The sequence below is a fragment of the Schistocerca nitens genome, chromosome 4 (assembly GCF_023898315.1).
Source record: "Schistocerca nitens isolate TAMUIC-IGC-003100 chromosome 4, iqSchNite1.1, whole genome shotgun sequence".
NCBI lineage: Eukaryota > Metazoa > Arthropoda > Insecta > Orthoptera > Acrididae > Schistocerca > Schistocerca nitens.
The window spans coordinates 982,640,689-982,662,516 of NC_064617.1; the positions used below are offsets into that span (position 1 = coordinate 982,640,689).

The 21,828-nt window shown below is 44.3% G+C and overlaps 1 pseudogene; it reads right to left on the minus strand.

Moving 5' to 3' along the window:
• Window positions 1-3,284: 3,284 nt before the first annotated feature.
• Window positions 3,285-3,402, minus strand: LOC126254171 (5S ribosomal RNA; annotated as a pseudogene).
• Window positions 3,403-21,828: the final 18,426 nt, after the last annotated feature.

Sequence of the window (21,828 nt, forward strand, 5' to 3'; positions counted from 1 at the left end):
GAAACATCATCCGCTAAGTCACAACGCGGACGAAATTTTTTGTCGAGTGATTGTGACACAGGTTCATTCAAGTGGAATTAGACAAAAATAAGAGGACAACAGCTGCATAAAAATGGTTCAAATGGCTCTAAGCACTATGGGACTTACCATATCAGGTCATCAGTCGCCTAGACTTACAACTACACTGCTGGCCACCGTAAATGCAACACCAAGAAAGACAAGAGGTAGCACAACAAAATTTATTTTGTAGATAACATGTTGACCAAGTATCAAATGATTACGTTTACAGACGTCTGTGACATGTGGTTCCTGCCAGAATCAGTAGCCAGAGTAGCCGCCATTGTTGGAGATCACCGCTGCCACACGTCTCGGCATTGAGTCAAAGAGACGTTGGATGTGTTCCTGGGGTACAGCAGCCCAAGCAGCTTCCACACGTTGCCAAAGATCATCTGGTGTGGCAGCTGGGGATGTAATCTTGGTCACTCGTTGAGCAACCATGGACCACATGTTTTCTATCGGCGAAATATCCGGAGAGCGTGCCGGCAAGGGAAGCAATTCAATCTGGTTATTGACGAAGAACCTTTGGACAATGTGTGCTACGTGTGGTCGCGCATTATCCTGTTGAAATATGGCTGTGGCCGAGTCCTGAAAGTAAGGAAGGACAACTGGCTCCAGCACCTCGGATATGTAGCGCCGGCTATTTAAAGTACCGGCAATGCGTACTAGAGGCGTGCGAGAGTAATATCCAATACCGCCCCATACCATAATACCCGGTGCTAGACCAGTGTGGCGGTGCACAATGCTGCTGTCCAGCATCCTCTCTCCACGGTGTCTCCACACTCGAATCCGACCATCGTGGTGCTGCAGACAGAAGCGTGCCTCGTCAGTAAAGACAACGTCATTCCATTCTGCCGTCCACATCCGTCTGTCATCACACCATTGGCGACGGAGACGTCTGTGGTTCTGCGTCAATTGTAGACGAAGCAATGGACGTCTTGCGGACAGACCACTCTGCTGTAAACGGCGTCGAATGGTACGCGCAGACACTGGATGATGCGTTACAGACGCAATGTGCTGTGCTATGGTTCGGGATGTCACTGAGCGATCCGTCACTGCCATGCGCACAATTTGCCTATCAGCACGTGCAGTGGTGCACCGAGGTGAATGCGATCGACCACATCGGGCCGTCGTACCCTCCTGCATCCAGCGGTCACATATCCGCATTACAGTTGTTTGGTTTCGTCCAACACGACTAGCGATTTCTCTGTATGATAATCCACAATCTAGGTAAGCCACTATCCTTCCTCTGTTGAACTCGGATACTTGATCAAACGATGTTCGCTGTTGTCTACGAGGCATAACTGATCGTCTTGTGAAACAACCACAAGGTAAACACACGTGCCGAACGTACACTCGTCGAAATCGCCAAGCCTTAAATGGCGCTATGAGGTGGCGCCACAGGCGCGCGTGATGTGCGTCTGCGCTGAAATTCTAATCAGTTGCATATCTCATCGCTGCAAACCCATGGTGTAAATTTCACTTGATTCGGATGCTTCCTTCAGGGTGTTGCATTTACGGTGGCCAGCAGTGTACTTAAACCTAACTAACCTAAGGACATCACACACATCCATGCCCGAGGTAGGATTCGAACCTGCGACCGTAGCAGCCCCGTGGTTCCAGACTGAAGCGCCTAGAACCGCTCGGCCACCTCGGCCGGCGTTATGTCGGAGCTGAGTGAGTTAGATTTAGCGAAAATTGTTGGTGCTCGTACGGTGACTCCTTACGTAACCAAATTAGCCGAAGTGTTTGGTGTTTTGAGAAGCACCGTATCGAAAATATACACCGAATACAGGGAAACCAGAGAAACATCATGCGCTAAGTCACGACGCGGACGAAATTTTTTGTCGAGTGGCTGTGACAGAGGTTCATTCAAGTGGAATGAGAAAAAAATAACAGGACAGCAGGTGCAAAACTCACTGTAGAACTGAATGGCGCACTGCGAAACCTGCCAGCACCAAAACAACACGAAGGATTCCACGTATGCTCCTAACTGCAGGACGAGCTGGATTCTAAAATCATTCATCATACAAATGCTCGCAACACGAGAACATGGAGCAGAAGTCACAATTCTGGACTGTAGAGTAATGGAAAGAAGTCATTTGGTAGGGTGAGACTTGTTTCGTACTGTTTGCAACATCTGGCCGAATGTACGTACCGTCGGCACAAGCCTACCATTCAGATTGCTTGCTGTCGAGGATGAAACATGGAGGGGACTCGGTGACGATTTGAGCAGCCATGCCTTCGTATTCCATGGGCCCCGTGGTAACTCTGCAAGATCGCGTTACTGCTAAGGACTATGCCATCATTTTGTCTGATCAGGCCTACTCCATGGTACAATATTTGTTTCCCAAAGGCTATGCTCTGTTCGAAGGGAGCCTACTCACGCCGCAGGACTGTTTTGTAAGCTTGAGGATAAAGTGTGGCACGCCCCATGACCTCAACGGTCACCAGATCTGAGTATTACCGAGCCCTTGTGGAGTAATTTGAAGGGAAGTGTCCACGCGCAAGCTACGGTCGCGAGGTTCGAATTCTGCCTCGGGCATATATGTGTGTCATGTCCTTAGGTTTAAGTAGTTCTAAATCTAGGTGACTGATGACCTCAGATGTTAAATCCCATAGTGCTTAGAGCCATTTCAACCATTTAAGGGAAGTGGGAGTGATCGCTATCCATTTACATTATTGTTGCCTGAACTGAGAATGGTGTAAGATTCCCTTGAAAACGAAAAAAGACCTTATTAATCCATTGGGGGACGACTGGAAGCATTCTGAATGCCAACGGGGTTTTCTGCACCGTATTGGGCATATTAATGTGTTGGTTTAAAGTTTTTCCTTTTTTTTTTTGTCCACTTGCTTTAGGTGCTCACCTCTGTCGTAAAATAACCTCGCTAGGTTGACCCGGGATTCTTCAACGCTTGAGCTGAAGCAGCAGTGAGTCGAATAGAAGTTGATGATCAACGTCATACAGCAGTAAACCAGTGCAGTAGCCAGTCCGTTCGAGGTTTAAAACTAAACTAAACTCGGCCAGAACAGGCCATGAAGGTCTAACGGTACCGCCCGGCCGCCGTGTCATCCTCAACCCACTGGCGTCACCGGATGCGGATATGGAGGGGCATATGGTCAACAGACCGCTCTCCCTGCCGTATGTCATTTTACGAGACCGCAGCCGCTACTTATCAATCAAGTAGCTCCTCAGTTCGCCTCACAAGGGCTGAGTGCACCCCGCTTGCCAACAGCGCTCGGCACACTGGATGGTCACCCATCCGAGTACTAGCCCAGTCCGACAGCGCTTAACTTCGGTGATCGGACGGGAAATGGTGTTACCACTGCGGCAAGGCCGTTGACAAGGTAGTGGTTTAGAACTGTTTTTTTTAGTTGCCCTCTCTTAACACATTTTATTGGTGTTATTGTTTCATTTTCTAACAGTCAATCACGGCTTGCATCCGGTTTATTATTCCAGTTACGACCTGTTTACTGCTGTTACTCAAGCGTTAACGGCTCAGATGTCACTGCAGCCATTCAGTTCTCTACTTACTGAGACACTTAACTTTTTTTTTTATTCACTGAAACAGTTTGTTCTGTTACTCGGTGATGTAGTGTGCTACGCTCGTAAAACTTTTCTAATTATTTGTTGCTTTCCGCAGCTTTCAGAGTTTTATTGCGCTCCTGTTTCCTGGAGTTCATCGTAACGTCTTACGCTATTCGTACAGGACCTTCATTTGTCCATACCGATTGAGAACTGTTTTGAATGCCAAGGGTTTTCCTGCACCCTATTAGGCACAGTAATGTGTTGCGTCTCTGGTATTCCCATATTTTTGGTCACCCCTTGTAGATCTGGACTGCTGGAGGCGGATTTGAATCACCGTCCACCCGAGTACGAGTGCAGTTTCTGAACTACTTCGGTACGGCGCGCCGGTTTGACATATTGTCTCAGCGCGTGAAGTAAATAGCGCTCTGTCACGCTTTGAGACGTGTTACTTTTACTCTTCCGCTCTCTCCTACACAACCCACGCACCTTGGAGACACGGTCGTGTGGAACGACGTCCATAACGTGGTTACAGCATCGGTGATTCCAGCCGTAAATGGAAATAATAAAAGAGCAGGAAGATTTTTCTGTTTAGCAAGAGTGACGAAAAGCAGATTTCGAAGTACTTGACAGCTCAACACAAAAGTTTTATCTCAAGTACAGATAGTATAGAGGATCAGTGCACAAGGTTCAGGACCATCGTATGATATGCGTTGGCTGAGTATGTGTCATGCAGGATCGTGAGAGATGGAAAAGAGCCACCGTGGTACAACAACCGAGTTAGAAAACTGCTACGGAAGCAAAGGGAACTTCACAGCAAACATAAACATAGTCAAAGCCTTGCAGACAAACAAAAATTACACGGAGCGAAATATAGTGTGAGGAGGGCTATGCGAGAGCGTTCAACGAATTCCAAAGTAAAGTTCTGTGTAATGACTTGGCAAAAATCCTAAGCAATTTTGGTCCTATGTCAAAGCGGTAGGTGGATCAAAACAAAATGTCCAGACACTCTGTGACCAAAATGGTACTGAAACAGAGGATGACTGACTAAAGGCCGAAATACTAAATGTCTTTTTCCAAAGCTGTTTCACAGAGGAAAACTGCACTGTAGTTCCTTCTTTAGATTGCCGGCCGAGGTGGCCGAGCGGTTCTAGGCGCTACAGTCCGTAACCGCGCAACCACAACGGTCGCAGGTTCGAATCCTGCCTCGGGCATGGGTGTGTGTGATGTCCTTAGGTTAGTTAGGTTTAAGTAGTTCTAAGTGCTAGGGGACTGATGACCTCAGAAGTTAAGTCCCATAGTGCTCAGAGCCATTTGAACCATTTGAACTTCTCTAGATTGTCGGACAGATGGCAAAATGGTAGATATCGAAATAGATGACAGAGGGATAGAAAAACAATTAGAATCGCTCAAAAGAGGAAAGGCCGCTGGACCTGATGGGATACCAGTCCGACTTTCCACAGAGCACGCGAAGGAGCTTGCCCCCCTTATTGCTGCGGTGTACAGTAGGTCTCTAGAAGAGCGTTTTTTTCCTTTTTCTTTTTTTTGGTCATCAGTCTACTGACTGGTTTGATGCGGCCCGCCACGAATTCCTTTCCTGTGCTAACCTCTTCATCTCAGAGTAGCACTTGCAACCTACGTTCTCAATTATTTGCTTGACGTATTCCAATCTCTGTCTTCCTCTACAGTTTTTGCCCTCTACAGCTCCCTCTAGTACCATGGAAGTCATTCCCTCATGTCTTAGCAGATGTCCTATCATCCTGTCCCTTCTCCTTATCAGTGTTTTCCACATATTCCTTTCCTCTCCGATTCTGCGTAGGACCTCCTCATTCCTTACCTTATCAGTTCACCTAATTTTCAACATTCGTCTATAGCACCACATCTCAAATGCTTCGATTCTCTTCTGTTCCGGTTTTCCCACAGTCCATGTTTCACTGCCATACAATGCTGTACTCCAGACGTACATCCTCAGAAATTTCTTCCTCAAATTAAGGCCGGTATTTGATATTAGTAGACTTCTCTTGGCCATAAATGCCTTTTTTGCCATAGCGAGTCTGCTTTTGATGTCCTCCTTGCTCCGTCCGTCATTGGTTATTTTACTGCCTAGGTAGCAGAATTCCTTAACTTCATTGACTTCGTGACCATCAATCCTGATATTAAGTTTCTCGCTGTTCTCATTTCTACTACTTCTCATTACCTTCGTCTTTCTCCAAAAGATTGGGAAAGGGCACAGATCATCCCCGTTTTCAAGAAGGGACGTCGAACAGATGTGCAGAACTGTAGACCTATATCTCTAACGTCGATCAGTTGTAGAATTTTGGAACAATTATTACGTTCGAGTATAATGACTTTTCTGGAGACTAGAAATCTACTCAGTAGGAATGAGCATGGGTTTGGAAAAAGACGATCGTGTGAAACCCAGCTCGCGCTATTCGTCCACCAGACTCAGAGAGCCATAGACACGGGTTCACAGGTAGATGCCGTGTTTCTTGACTTCCGGAAGGTGTTTGATACAGTTCCCCACAGTCGGTTAATGAACAAAGTAAGAGCATATGGACTACCAGACCAGTTGTGTGATTGGATTGACGAGTTCCTAGATAACAGAAAGCAGCATGTCATTCTCAATGGAGAGAAGTCTTCCGAAGTAAGACTGATTTCAGGTATGCCGCAAGGGAATGTCGTAGGACCGTTGCTATTCACAATATATATAAATGACCTTGTGGATAACATCGGAAGTTCAGTGAGGCTATTTGCGGATGATGGTGTAATATATCGAGAGGTTGTAACAATGGAAAATTGTACTTAAATGCAGGAGTATGTGCAACGAATTGACTCATGGTGCAGGGAATGGCAATTGAATCTCAATGTAGGCAAGTGTAATGTGCTGCGAATACATAGAAAGAAAGATCCTTATCATTTAGCTACAATATAGCAGGTCAGCAACTGGAAGCATTTAATTCCATAAATTATCTGGGAGTAGGCATTATGAGTGATTTAAAATGGAATGATCAAATAAAGTTGATCGTCGGTAAAGCAGATGCCAGACTGAGATTCATTGGAAGAATCTTAAGGAAATGCAATCAGAAAACAAAGGAAGTAGGTTACAGTACACTTGTTCGCCCACTGCTTGAATACTGCTCATCAGTGTGGAATCCGTACCAGATAGTGTTGATAGAAGAGGTAGAGAAGATCCAACGGAGAGCAGCGCACTTCGTTACAGGATCATTTAGTAATCGCGAAAGCGTTACGGAGATGATAGATAGACTCCAGTGGAAGACTCTCCAGGAGAGACGCTCAGTAGCTCGGCACGGGCTTTTGTTGAAGTTCCGAGAACATACCTTCACCGAGGAGTCAAGCAGTATATTGCTCCCTCCTACGTATATCTCGCGAAGAGACCATGAGGATAAAATCATAGAGATTAGAGCCCACACAGAGGCATACCGACAATCTTTCTTTCCACGAACAATAAGAGACTGGAATAGAAGGGAGAGCCGATAGAGGTAGTCAAGATACCCTCCGCCACACACCGTCAGGCGGCTTGCGGAGTATGGATGTAGATGTAGATGGCACGAGTGGGAACAACAGCCGTCGGTACACATATGGCAGCCCGTATGTGCAGTGCGCAGCGATTGCCAGCAAGTGGCTCTTAACGGCTGGGAGTAAGCGGTTCCACGGCGTACCGGAGCGGCCCCGCTTTCTCTGATCTGGGGCCGCATAATGCCTGCACCCCTTCACTCACAGTCACATTGTTGTGACAGCCGCCTACTCCACGGTGCCTGTAGGGGGTCATGCGACTGACTCACCGAGGACTTTCTACGTTCTAATGCGTATCTAGAGCAACGCTCTCTGTCTCTCAGATATCAGCTATGACAGAGAGTTATTACGAGGGTGGTGTAAAAACCTCTCGGAATCACCACTAGAGGTCAACACTAGCGCAACGAGTTGTTCACGTGATATTCATTGGACTGTCGCCTGTAAACACGTGCCACGTCAGCGCTCTTGGAAGAGAGCTGTGCCGGTGATCTGACTCTGTAATACTGATTTGTATCATCATCATCATCATTTAAGACGGATTATGCCTTTCAGCGTCCAGTCTGAAGCATAGTCCCCCTTATAAAATTCCTCCATGATCCCCTATTCAGTGCTAACATAGGTGCCTCTTCTGATGTTAAGCCTATTACTTCAAAATCATTCTCAACCGAATCCAGGTACCTTCTCCTTTGTCTACCCCAATTCCTCCTACCCTCTACTGCTGAACCCACGAGTCTCTAGTGTAACCTTGCTTCTCCCATGCGTGTAACATGACCCCACCATCTAAGCCTGTTCGCCTTGACTGCTACATCTACAGAGTTCATTCCCAGTTTTTCTTTGATTTCCTCATTGTGGACACCCTCCTGCCATTGTTCCCATCTACTAGTACCTGCAATCATCCTAGCTACTTTCATATCCGTAACCTCAACCTTGTTGATAAGGTAACCTGAATCCACCCAGCTTTCGCTCCCATACGACAAAGTTGGTCGAAAGATTGAACGGTGCACAGATGCCTTTGTCTTGGTACTGACTTCTTACTTGCAGAAGAGAGTAGATCGTAGCTGAGCGCTCACTGCATTAGCTTTGCTACACCTCGCTTCCAGTTCTTTCACTATGTTGCCATCCTGTGAGAATCTGCATCCTAAGTACTTGAAACCATCCACCTTATAATGGTCGCCTAGTCGTAGATATTGCTATAATCGCACTATTTCACTCCCATTTACGGAGCTTGTTAGCACTTGATGTTAGGTTGGCACCATTAAAATGCATTGTAGTAATCACTGCTGCTTGCTGGATCGCTGCTGTGTCTCGATGTTGATGCTGGATGTAAATCTGATTGTCTAGGGATAAAAAGATGAGGTCCCGTGTTCTTTATGTGCTTTTGATGATAAATAACGAGCGAAACCAACAAATATTTAAACTTCAAATATTTATTACTCTGGTGGCCATCTTAATTCCACTGTCCACCAAAGACAATGACACAACACAAAGTAGTACTTCTTTTACATGTTCTTTGCATTGTTTATCCACCTCGAACAATAACACACATACTCACTTTACCAAAGTGACATTCCGACTGCGCTCCCGACCCTTCTTGCTGCTTGTATTTATACCCTTGTCAAAGAAGTACTAAAAAGAGATATAGTTTATAAGTCACATGTACATCTGTTATCGTAATTTGTGCAGAAAAGTTATTAATTTACATCGAGTGACATAATTTAACAGGTTATTAAAATGACAGACAGATTTATTGACTTGAAAGGATAATTCTTTGTTACAAAAAGGCCGTTTTTTAGAAGTTTGTCAATTGACTCCTCTAATTTGCATAAATAAGTAAATAACATGAATTATTAAGAATTACATTGGTTTTCGTCTAAAATAGGAGTGTTTACGTGAATACTGAGTGAAAACGCTCCTAGTGAACAAATAGGTTTCACTGGGTGATTTTTATTTAAGGAGATCCAAAATACCTAAGTTGGCCACTATTTGTCGTACTTCATATTAATTATTTAAGATGAACTTAGTGTTTTTACATGATGACATTTGCTGTATCAGTGAGCAAGTGATATTAACTTTTGTGTGGGTCAGTTATTCAGTATAATTTAATGGGTTGACTGTTTATGGAGACATGTTGTGCAATCATTGTTAACATACACAATAACTTTTCTATAATCATAAATACTCGTTAAGCTGGTTGAATTTGGAGGGTATCGCATACTTCGGTAAAGTAAAGCCTTTAATATATTCCGTTACGACCTGTTCTAATTTACTTCCTCCTATTTGGTACTCAATCCGTTTACATCTCTTTCCCACTGACATTACTTTAGTTTTGGAGTTGCTAATCTTCATACCATAGTCCTTACATTTCTGATCTAGCTCTGAAATATTACTTTGCAAACTTTCAATCGAATCTTCCATCACAACTAAGTCATCCGCATATGCGAGACTGCTTATTTTGTGTTTCACATATCTTAATCTCACCCAGCCAGTGAGATTCAGATATGTGAACACAAAATAAGCAGTCTCACATATGCGGATGACTTAGTTGTGAGGGCTGATTCGATTGATTTGGAAAGAGGGAAAAATATCCAGATTCGAGCAGTGATTAAGTGCATCGTAAAGATAAGTATGAAAGCAAAGCACATCCATGCCGATTTCCATAATACACTGGGGACTCTGATCCTCCATATTCAACTGTTGCCAAGTGGACAAATGAATTTAAATTTGGTCGGGAGAGCTTAGATAATTATCCGCTCAGTGTCGGCCAAGATGTGTCACTACTCCATAATTATTGAAAAGTACACAAAATGGTCATGGAGGATCGCCGATTGAAAGCGCGTCTAATTGCTAGCGCTTGCCAGATGTCTTCTGAAAGGGTCTATCACATTTTAGCTGAAGAATTAGAAATGAAAAAAAAACTATTTGTAACATGGGTGCCGCGATTCATGACGCTGGATCAAAAACGCATCAGAATGGAGATATCGGGACAATGTTCGGTCCGTTTTAGGAGAGACAAACAAGATTTTTTGCGCTGGTTTGTGACCACAGATCAAATTTGGCGAGAGACAAAACAACAGTCAAAGCAGTGGAAACGTGCTGATTCTCCGCCACCAAAGAAAGCAAAAACAAATCGTTCGGTGGCATAGGTCATGGTATCAGTATTCTGGGATGCGAATGGGATTCTGTTTGCAGATTCTCTCCCGACTGAGAAAACAATTACTGGAGAATACTATGTTTACCTCCTGGACAAATCGCAACAAAAGATACGCGAAAAAAAGGCCAGGTTCAGCAAGGAAGAAAGTCGTTTTCCATCAAGAGAATGCGCGCTCGTCCACATGTGCCGTCGCCATGGCAAAATTACGCGAACTAATGTATGAATTGTTGCCACACCCGCCTTATTCACCTGATATGGCTCCGTCAGACTTCCATCTCTTAACCAAAACTGAAAATTTTTCTTGGTGGACGAAGATTCATTTCAAACGAAGAATTGATAGCCGGAGTTGGCAACTATTTTGCTGGCCTGGAGGAAACCATTTTTGAGATGGGATCAAGGCACTAGTACATCGATGGACCAAGTGCATTAATCTACCAGGAAAAATAAAAAAAGTTTCAGTGATGTAAGTACTTTTTTTTCTATTCCGTTCCGAGAACTTTTCAAACCACCCTTGGAGAAAGAAAATAGCGGTACAATCTACTAGGGGCTTTCGATAAGTAATGCAACACACATAGCCTGCCGGTGTGGCCGTGCGGTTCTAGGCGCTACAGTCTGGAGCCGAGCGACCGCTACGGTCGCAAGTTCGAATCCTGCCTCGGGCATGGATGTGTGTGATGTCCTTAGGTTCGTTAGGTTTAATTAGCTCTAAGTTCTAGGCGACTGATGACCTCAGAAGTTAAGTCGCATAGTGCTCAGAGCCATTTGAACCATTTTTTGCAACACACATTTGTTTTCTCGGCAAATTTCGGTTGAAAAAATGCGGAACTCTTTGTGCAGTTATCTTGGTTGCTAGTAAACCGCCTCAGCTGTATTTGGTCCTTTCTTACTGGAACACTACCGTTTTCGTGGCACTAAAAGCCACATTTTCAGGTGAACATATGTGTAACAATAAATCCAGAACGAATAACGCCTATGAGCTGTACACTGGTATGGTAAATTATTTTAAGATTTAAAATAAAAGTTTTAAAATATTAAAAACTTCTACATGAGAATATCAAAATGTTAATACTCACATAACTAAAGCATCAGAGTGGAAAAGCACGAAACAATTTTACTCAGCATTCGTTGTCCGTCAGAAAAAATACCTCTAAAAGCGGTATGTCATAGAATAAAACAGCCGGATTCCCATACAGTGGATGGGTTCCAAACAAGTCATACCAGAGTGATCCTCTGGTCAGGAGAAAATAAATTAAAACTATTAAGACCTAACTTTGAGCCAGAATGAAACACCAAGAAGTGGTTGCCACAAAATGGAGGCGTGTTCTACCTGGACCAATCCTGTCAAGTAAATAGCTATTGACAGAAATGCAGAACCTGAAAACCGCATTTACCGCTACTCCGATCTATATAAAGTTGCTCAAATGTGTGTGAATTCCTAAGGGCCGGCCGGAGTGGCCGAGCGATTCTAGGCGCTACAGTCTGGAACCGCGCGACCGCTACGGTCGCAGGTTCGAATCCTGCCTCGGGCATGGATGTGTGTGATGTCCTTAGGTTAGTTAGGTTTAGGTAGTTCTAAATTCTAGGGGACTGATAACCACAGCAGTTGAGTCCCATGGTGCTCAGAGCCATTTGAACCATTTTTTTTTTTTTTTTTTTACTTTAAAGCCGTATCGTATCTGCCACCTGTAATATGCTCTAAAAAGTTGTACGTAACAGTCAATGGAACAAAGCCATCAGTCGAGATGCTCGTTGATCATGATACAATACGAAACGGAAGATGATAAAATAAATTAAGAAATGTTAAAAATGTTGTCTTCTAAAACTGCTCCACCGAGGAAACCTAAGTTTCGGCTGCAAATGTGCTAAAATGACACAAATGAGTGAGGAATAGGAAATAGGAATAGAAAATCATTTCAAGTCGCGATGGAAATACACAATTTGCGTAGGATATGTGGAAAAATTTTCCCGAGGACATGCAGCTTTACTGTATGATTAAATGATGATGGCGTCCTCTTGGGTAAAATATTCCGGAGGTAAAATAGTCCCCCATTCGGATCTCCGGGCGGGGACTACTCAAGAGGACGTCGTTATCAGGAGAAAGAAAACTGGCGTTCTACGGATCGGAGCGTGGAATGTCAGATCCCTTAATCGGGCAGGTAGGTTAGAAAATTTAAAAAGGCAAATGGATTGGTTAAAGTTAGATATAGTGGGAATTAGTGAAGTTCGGTGGCAGGAGGAACAAGACTTTTGGTCAGGTGATTACAGGGTTATAAATACAACATCAGATAGGGGTAATGCAGGAGTAGGTTTAATAATGAATAAAAAAATAGGAGTGCGGGTTAGCTACTACAAACAGCATAGTGAACGCATTATTGTGGCCAAGATAGACACAAAGCCCACGCCTACTACAGTAGTACAAGTTTATATGCCAACTAGCTCTGCAGATGATGAAGAAATTGATGAAATGTATGACGAGATAAAAGAAATTATTCAGGTAGTGAAGGGAGACGAAAATTTAATAGTCATGGGTGACTGGAATTCGTCAGTAGGAAAACGGAGAGAAGGAAACATAGTAGGTGAATATGGATTGGGGGGAAGAAATGAAAGAGGAAGCCGCCTTGTAGAATTTTGCACAGAGCATAACTTAATCATAGCTAACACTTGATTCAAGAATCATAAAAGAAGGTTGTATACCTGGAAGAATCCTGGAGATACTAAAAGGTATCAGATAGATTATATAATGGTAAGACAGAGATTTAGGAACCAGGTTTTAAATTGTAAGACGTTTCCAGGGGCAGATGTGGATTCTGACCACAATCTATTGGTTATGAACTGCAGATTGAAACTGAAGAAACTGCAAAAAGGTGGGAATTTAAGGAGATGGGACCTGGATAAACTGAAAAAACCAGAGGTTGTAGAGAGTTTTAGGAAGAGCATAAGGGAACTATTGACAGGAATGGGGGAAAGAAATACAGTAGATGAAGAATGGGTAGCTCGGAGGGATGAAGTAGTGAAGGCAGCAGAGGATCAAGTAGGTAAAAAGACGAGGGCTAATAGAAATCCTTGGGTAACAGAAGAAATATTGAATTTAATTGATGAAAGGAGAAAATATAAAAATGCAGTAAATGAATCAGGCAAAAAGGAATACAAACGTCTCAAAAATGAGATTGACAGGAAGTGCAAAATGGCTAAGCAGGGATGGCTAGAGGACAAATGTAAGGATGTAGAGGCTTGTCTCACTAGGGGTAAGATAGATACTGCCTACAGGAAAATTAAAGAGACCTTTGGAGAGAAGAGAACCACTTGTATGAATATCAAGAGCTCAGATGGCAACCCAGTTCTAAGCAAAGAAGGGAAGGCAGAAAGGTGGAAGGAGTATATAGAGGGTTTATACAAGGGCGATGTACTTGAGGACAATATTATGGAAATGGAAGAGGATGTAGATGAAGATGAAATGGGAGATAAGATACTGCGTGAAGAGTTTGACAGAGCACTGAAAGACCTGAGTCGAAACAAGGCCCCGGGAGTAGACAACATTCCATTAGAACTACTGATGGCCTTGGGAGAACCAGTCATGACAAAATCTACCATCTGGTGAGCAAGATGTATGAGACAGGCGAAATACCCACAGACTTCAAGAAGAATATAATAATTCCAATCCCAAAGAAAGCAGGTATTGACAGATGTGAAAATTACCGAACTATCAGTTTAATAAGTCACAGCTGCAAAATACTAACGCGAATTCTTTACAGACGAATGGAAAAACTGGTAGAAGCGGACCTCGGGGAAGATCAGTTTGGATTCCGCAGAAATGTTGGAACACGTGAGGCAATACTTACCTTACGACTTATCTTAGAAAAAAGATTAAGAAAAGGCAAACCTACGTTTCTAGCATTTGTAGACTTAGAGAAAGCTTTTGACAACGTTAACTGGAATACTCTCTTTCAAATTCTGAAGGTGGCAGGCTATTTACAATTTGTACAGAAACCGGATGGCAGTTATAAGAGTCGAGGGGCATGAAAGGGAAGCAGTGGTTGGGAAAGGAGTGAGACAGGGTTGTAGCCTCTCCCCGATGTTATTCAATCTGTATATTGAGCAAGCAGTAAAGGAAACAAAAGAAAAATTCGGAGCAGGTATTAAAATTCACGGAGAAGAAGTAAAAACGTTGAGGTTCGCCGATGACATTGTAATTATGTCAGAGACAGCAAAGGACATGGAAGAGCAGTTGAACGGAATGGACAGTGTCTTGAAAGGAGGATATAAGATGAACATCAACAAAAGCAAAACGAGGATAATGGAATGTAGTCAAATTAAATCGGGTGATGCTGAGGGGATTAGATTAGGAAATAAGACACTTAAAGTAGTAAAAGAGTTTTGCTATTTAGGGAGTAAAATAACTGATGATGGTCGAAGTAGAGAGGATATAAAATGTAGTCTGGCAATGGCAAGGAAATCGTTTCTGAAGAAGAGAAATTTGTTAACATCGAGTATAGATTTAAGTGTCAGGAAGTCGTTTCTGAAAGTATTTGTATGGAGGGTAGCCATATATGGAAGTGAATCATGGACGATAACCAGTTTGGACAAGAAGAGAATAGAAGCTTTCGAAATGTGGTGCTACAGAAGAATGCTGAAGATAAGGTGGGTAGATCATGTAACTAATGAGGAGGTATTGAATAGGATTGGGGAGCAGAGAAGTTTGTGGCACAACTTGACTAGAAGAAGGGATCGGTTGGTAGGACATGTTTTGAGGCATCAAGGGATCACAAATTTAGCATTGGAGGGCAGCGTGGAGGGTAAAAATCGTAGAGGGAGACCAAGAGATGAATACACTAAGCAGATTCAGAAGGATGTAGGTTGCAGTAGGTACTGGGAGATGAAGAAGCTTGCACAGGATAGAGTAGCATGGAGAGCTGCATGAAACCAGTCTCAGGACAGAAGACCACAACAACAACAACATGTGGAAAAAGCGGCCGCTCTCTCTATAGCGCCTAACCGTAGTATGCTGGAACAACGATGATGCAGGCAGTTCCTGTCTCACTGACATTAGTTCATTGTAGAAGTATGGTCTCATTTTATGATATAGCGTATAGTATGTCAAGGAATCAACACGGATTCGGGAAGCACAGCCAACGTCTGACAGGAAATTAACGTCCGTTGTACATCACCGTATTGTAATAGGTCCGTTAAATGGTTCAAATGGGTCTGAGCACTATGGGACTCAACATCTTAGGTCATAAGTCCCCTAGAACTTAGAGCTACTTAAACCTAAGTAACCTAAGGACATCACACACACCCATGCCCGAGGCAGGATTCGAACCTGCGACCGTAGCAGTCCTGCGGTTCCGTACTGCAGCGCCAGAACCGCTAGACCACCGCGGCCGGCAATAGGTCCGTTACTCTCCACTATGTACAAGGTTTTCGAGGAGGAACAGTATTTTAGAAAGTGATAGTATGGATTAACTCTAAGGAAAAATTGCGTATAATGTGTGTCTAAATTTTATGGTTACCAGAGGTACAGCTGATTAGGTAGATAAGTTTTCATTTCTCGTGTTGTTAGTCCAGTTGCTTTGGATTTACCGATTGTCATTAATGGTTTAAAGTGAAGTTATGAACATGTGCTTGACTTTACATAACTGAGTTTTTCAATTGTCATTGTGATTCAGACTTGTTGGCAATTTCTGCTTCATCGTTACGGTTGCCGCACCTGTTTACAAATGCTTAGCATGATGATGAGTTGTTGCTGTACAGGTTTTGTAAAGGAAAGGTTGTTGTTGCTCGTAGAGAATACAGTAGATGATTTTCTAACCAAAGAGTACCGAATTAAAAAGTGGTTATTTGTGTCTGCGTGGGAATGGATCATGCCCGTCAGGTCATACTTCATCTGAAGGTGTAAATGAACAGAGTGTGAATGAAGTAGGAGGCATCATTCAGTTGATAGGTCACAGTCCTTCAGCAAGCACACGTAGAATTTTTACAAGTATCGATGTTTCATATACGAGGGCGTTCAATAGGTAATGCAAACATTTTTTTTTCTCGGTCAGTCTTGGTTGAAAAAATGCGTGATTTGTTGTCGAACGTCATGGAATATTCCCACCAGCCTTTATAGTTTCATGAAGTCCCGTTGGGTGGCTGCGCTATACTCGTACGTAGCCTTCAAAATGGCGTCTGTAGCGGAGGTGCGTTCCAAGTAGAGAGCTTGTCACTGAGTTTCTTTCGGCGGAGTACCACAGATATTCATAGGCGCTTGTGGAATCTTTACGGAGAACTTTCAGTGAACAAAAGCACGGTGAGTCGTTGGGCGAGACACCTGTTACCATGGCAACAAGGTCGCGCAAACCTCTCCGACCTCCAGATTTCTGCAGGCCGCACACAGCTGCGACTCCTGCGGTGTTGGAACGTGCGGAGACTCTCATTCGAGGTCATCGACGGACCACAAGCAAACACCTCGCTGCACAACTGCGCATCTCTTTTGGTAGTGCTGACACAGTCGTACACCAGTTGGGCTTCTGAAAGGTATGTGCCCGATGGGCTTATCGCTGCCTGACAGAAGACGCTAAAGAGCAACGAAGGACCAACTGTGCGGAATCACTTGCATGTTACGTGGCTGATCGTAACGACTTTTTGTCGAACATCGTCACGGGCAATGAAACGAGGGTTCATCACTTCGAAGCAGAAACCAAACAGCAATCCATAGAGTGGCGCAACACCACCTCTTCTCCGAAGATAAAGTTCAAAGCCGCAGACTCAGCCATTAAAGTTATGCGCCTCTGAAGGGGTCTCTCACGGTGCAATGATCGACTCGGAACTGTACTCTGCTATTCTCAATGTACTGAAGAAACGCCCGCATCTCGTGGTTGTGCGGTAGCGTTCTCGCTTCCCACGCCCGGGTTCCCGGGTTCGATTCCCGGCGGGGTCAGGGATTTTCTCTGCCTCGTGATGGCTGGGTGTTGTGTGATGTCCTTAGGTTAGTTAGGTTTAAGTAGTTCTAAGTTCTAGGGGACTGATGACCTAAGATGTTAAGTCCCATAGTGCTCAGAGCCATTTGAACTATTTTGAACTGAAGAAACGGCTTCAGCGTGTTCGTTGCCACCAACTTGCAAACGAGCTTCCCTTCTCCATGACAACGCAATGCCTTACACAAGTCTGCGCACTGGGGAGGAGCTCACAAAATTTCATTGGGCGGTTCTTATTCATCCATCTTACAGCCAGGATCTCGCACCTTCGGACTTCTATCTGTCTGGCCCAATGAAGTATGCACTCCACGGGAAGCAGCATGTGGCTGATCGGGAGATTATTGATGCAGCAAGACGGTGGCTGCGTCGTCGACCAATGGAGTGCTACCTTGCCGGCTTACGAGCGCCCCTTGTAAGGTAGCGCGAAGTCGTCACACTGGACGTAGATTATGTTGAATAATAGGATTTTGTAGCCAGAAGAGTGGGGAATGTGATGGTGTCCCGGGATCCTGAATAAAACCAACCTGCTTTCATAAAAAGAAATGTGTTGCATTACTTACTCAACGCCCCTCTTACAAAATATTTCGTATACTACGTCTACACAGCCCCTGTACTTTATAGTGGATTCAACACCGAAAAGAAGATGAAGGCATACAATTGGAATTTTTTTGCTGAATAACTGCAAATCGCCGATTACTCCCGTTAATGATATTTATTGATGAAGCCACTTTCGCTTGGGACGGGTGACGGCATAAATAACACGCGTAAACGAGCCAGTTTTATTTTGTCTTCACTGTATCACAAAGTGCTTTCCAAAATACGAAAGACTTTCTACCGAGCATCGTCTTCCACACTAAGAAAAGATTTGTAAACATTTTAGGCTGGAATGTTCTGACTTACGGACGTGAAATCTCGACGTTAACGGAGGAGTAGAAAGCTCCTTTCGAGGCTGCGGAAATGGGGCTCTTGAGGAGAATTACAAGAAGCAGTTGCAGTGGCAGAAAAACGAATGAGGTGATTCTGCAGGAAATAGGAGAGAAGGAAGAACTACTGAAAGTTGCGGGCCAGTGAAAAGCAAAACTCGTAGGATACTGAATTATACGTGACATTCTTCTACAAAACATTTTTGAGGGCGGGATTGTAGGAAAGAAAAAGAAGGAACGGCGGAGAACATTCTTTTTTTTAAATATGATCGGTGGGATGGTGTGTTCTTCATACATAAAAATGAAGAGAACTTCCGAAGACAGGAAGCTATGGCTGCAGAGACGAGGCTTAGCCTTTTGAAAGAAGACGACCGTGTATCATGAGTGATAAATTGTGTGGTGTAAGTCGTCGGCATCGTGAGTGTTAATTACGTCTCTTATTTAGTCGAAGGTAACGGCCTTGGCGCAGTGGATACACCGGTTCCAGTGAGATCACAGAAGTTAAGCGCTGTCGGGCGTGGTCGGCACTTGGATGGGTGACCATCCAGGCCGCCATGCGCTGTTGCCATTTTTCGGGGTCCACTCTGACTCGTGATGCCAATTGAGGAGCTACTCGACCGAATAGTAGCAGCTTCAGTCAAGAATACCATCATAACGACCGGGAGAGCGGTGTGCTGACCCCACGCCCCTCCTATCCGCATCCTCCACTGAGGATGACACGGTGGTCGAATGGTCCAGGTAGGCCACTCGTGGCCTAAAGACGGAGTGCTTATTTAGTCGAACAGCTTCTTATTTTACCTTACGATGATGAGTAGACTCCGTTTTAGACCTTAAAACCACAGAAAAATGACAGATGGTCACCGGGAAACGAACGTAGCAGTTCCGTATGAGCAGCTAACTAAGTCACTACGTAGGTGACGTCGTGCATATTTCAATGTGGGAAAAATTTAGGCAATTTTGCATTTGCGCAACACCCAACGGAGGACAGAAAGTACTTTTTGTATACCATATTTGTTTCAGCACACATCGTAGTTGGGTTAGAGATTTTTTTTCCGCTTGCCTTCTGACTGGTTTGATGTAGTCCCCCAGGAATTCCTCTCCTGTGCCAATCTCTTCACCCACGACTCCCTCTGGCATCATTGAATTTAGTCCCTAACGACTTATCACACATACTTTCATTCTTTCTGTTTGCCGTATACTCCTCTCATTGCCGGTTCTACGCCGAATCACCACGTTTCTTATTTTATCCGTCCACTTAATTTCAACTTCCTTTTGTGGCACCATATCTCAAAAGCTTCAATTATCTTCTTTTCCGGTTTTCGCACAGTCCATAACGCAGTTCTAAACAATGCTAGGCTCCCAACATACATTATCATAAATATTATCCTCAGACTAATGTCTCTGTTTGTATCAGTAGATTTCTTTTTGGCGGCAGCACATAGGCAGATGTAAATGTATACATTCTGAAGAATAGATACTGATAGGCGGAACATAAATCATAGAACGGCTGAAGGCGTGTGAGCAATATCCTGGTGACGTCATCCTGCTGGCACTGTAAGACTCGCCGACCTCTTGCCATTAAACGTGCCGCCCATACACGTGTGGGGTCAACAGCTGTAGGAAACGCGGTAACTCCGTTAGTTTTCAGAGGCCAGCAAGTACAAAACTGAAATTACGCCGACGCTCTTAACCGTGCAGGTAATATTTGTAAATCTTACAGTACAGAAGAAGAACGTTTTCTTAAAAGGGAACCTAAAAACCTCCATATGTAGCGTCCTTCGTCTGTGGGAAGTAGCAACACAAGTACTGTGTGTAGTGACCTCGAAGCAGTCTTAACGTTTAACTCCTCCGTTTACTCACCCAGCTGGACAACCAAAGGGCAAACCATTAATCTTCAGCGATCTTAAAGTGTGTTAAAAAGCAAGAGTTACAGGTCTTTATCTTTCTACGAGGGCAGTTCAATAAGTAATGCAACATATTTTTTTTCTGAAACAGGGGTTGTTTTATTCAGCATTGAAATACACCAGGTTATTCCCCAATCTTTTAGCTACACAACACTATTTTTCAACGTAATCTCCATTCAATGCTACGGCCTTACGCCACCTTGAAATGAGGGCCTGTATGCCTGCGCGGTACCATTCCACTGGTCGATGTCGGAGCCAACGTCGTACTGCATCAATAACTTCTTCATCATACGCGTAGTGCCTCCCACGGATTGCGTCCTTCATTGGGCCAAACATATGGAAATCCGACGGTGCGAGATCGGGGCTGTAGGGTGCATGAGGAAGAACAGTCCACTGAAGTTTTGTGAGCTCCTCTTGGGTGCGAAGACTTGTGTGAGGTCTTGCGTTGTCATGAAGAAGGAGAAGTTCGTTCAGATTTTTGTGCCTACGAACACGCTGAAGTCGTTTCTTCAATTTCTGAAGAGTAGCACAATACACTTCAGAGTTGATCGTTTGACCATGGGGAAGGACATCGAACAGAATAACCCCTTCAGCGTCCCAGAAGACTGTAACCATGACTTTACCAGCTGAGGGTATGGCTTTAAACTTTTTCTTGGTAGGGGAGTGGGTGTGGCGCCACTCCATTGATTGCCGTTTTGTTTCAGGTTCGAAGTGATGAACCCATGTTTCATCGCCTGTAACAATCTTTGACAAGAAATTGTCACCCTCAGCCACATGACGAGCAAGCAATTCTGCACAGATGGTTCTCCTTTGAAATGGTTCAAATGGCTCTGAGCACTATGGGACTTAACATCTATGGTCATCAGTCCCCTAGATCTTAGAACTACTTAAACCTAACTAACCTAAGGACAGCACACAACACCCAGCCATCACGAGGCAGAGAAAATTCCTGACCCCGCCGGGAATCGAACCCGGGAACCCGGGCGTGGGAAGCGAGAACGCTACCGCACGACCACGAGATGCGGGCGGTTCTCCTTTGCTCTTTATGGTGTTCGGTTAGACAACGAGGGACCCAGCGGGAACAAACCTTTGAATATCCCAACTGGTGGACAATTGTGACAGCACTACCAACAGAGATGTCAAGTTGAGCACTGAGTTGTTTGATGGTGATCCGTCGATCATCTCGAACGAGTGTGTTCGCACGCTCCGCCATTGCAGGAGTCACAGCTGTGCACGGCCGGCCCGCACGCGGGAGATCAGACAGTCTTGCTTGACCTTGCGGCGATGATGACACACGCTTTGCCCAACGACTCACCGTGCTTTTGTCCACTGCCAGATCACCGTAGACATTCTGCAAGCGCCTATGAATATCTGAGATGCCCTGTTTTTCCGCCAAAAGAAACTCGATCACTGCCCGTTGTTTGCAACGCACATCCGTTACAGACGCCATTTTAACAGCTCCGTACAGCGCTGCCACCTGTCGGAAGTCAATGAAACTATACGAGACGAAGCGGGAATGTTTGAAAATATTCCACAAGAAATTTCCGGTTTTTTCAACCAAAATTGGCCGAGAAAAAAAATGTGTTGCATTACTTATTGAACTGCCCTCGTATAACTGATATAGACACTTAAAGCAACTACCAAAGGAGATATTACATGTTTAGTTAAGTCACAAACCACGAAAATTTATATCTCACAATAGAATTTATTAACAGCTATCCACGAAAGCAACACCACACAGCTGCCCATATATATACTTCCTAATCAAAAGCATCCGGAC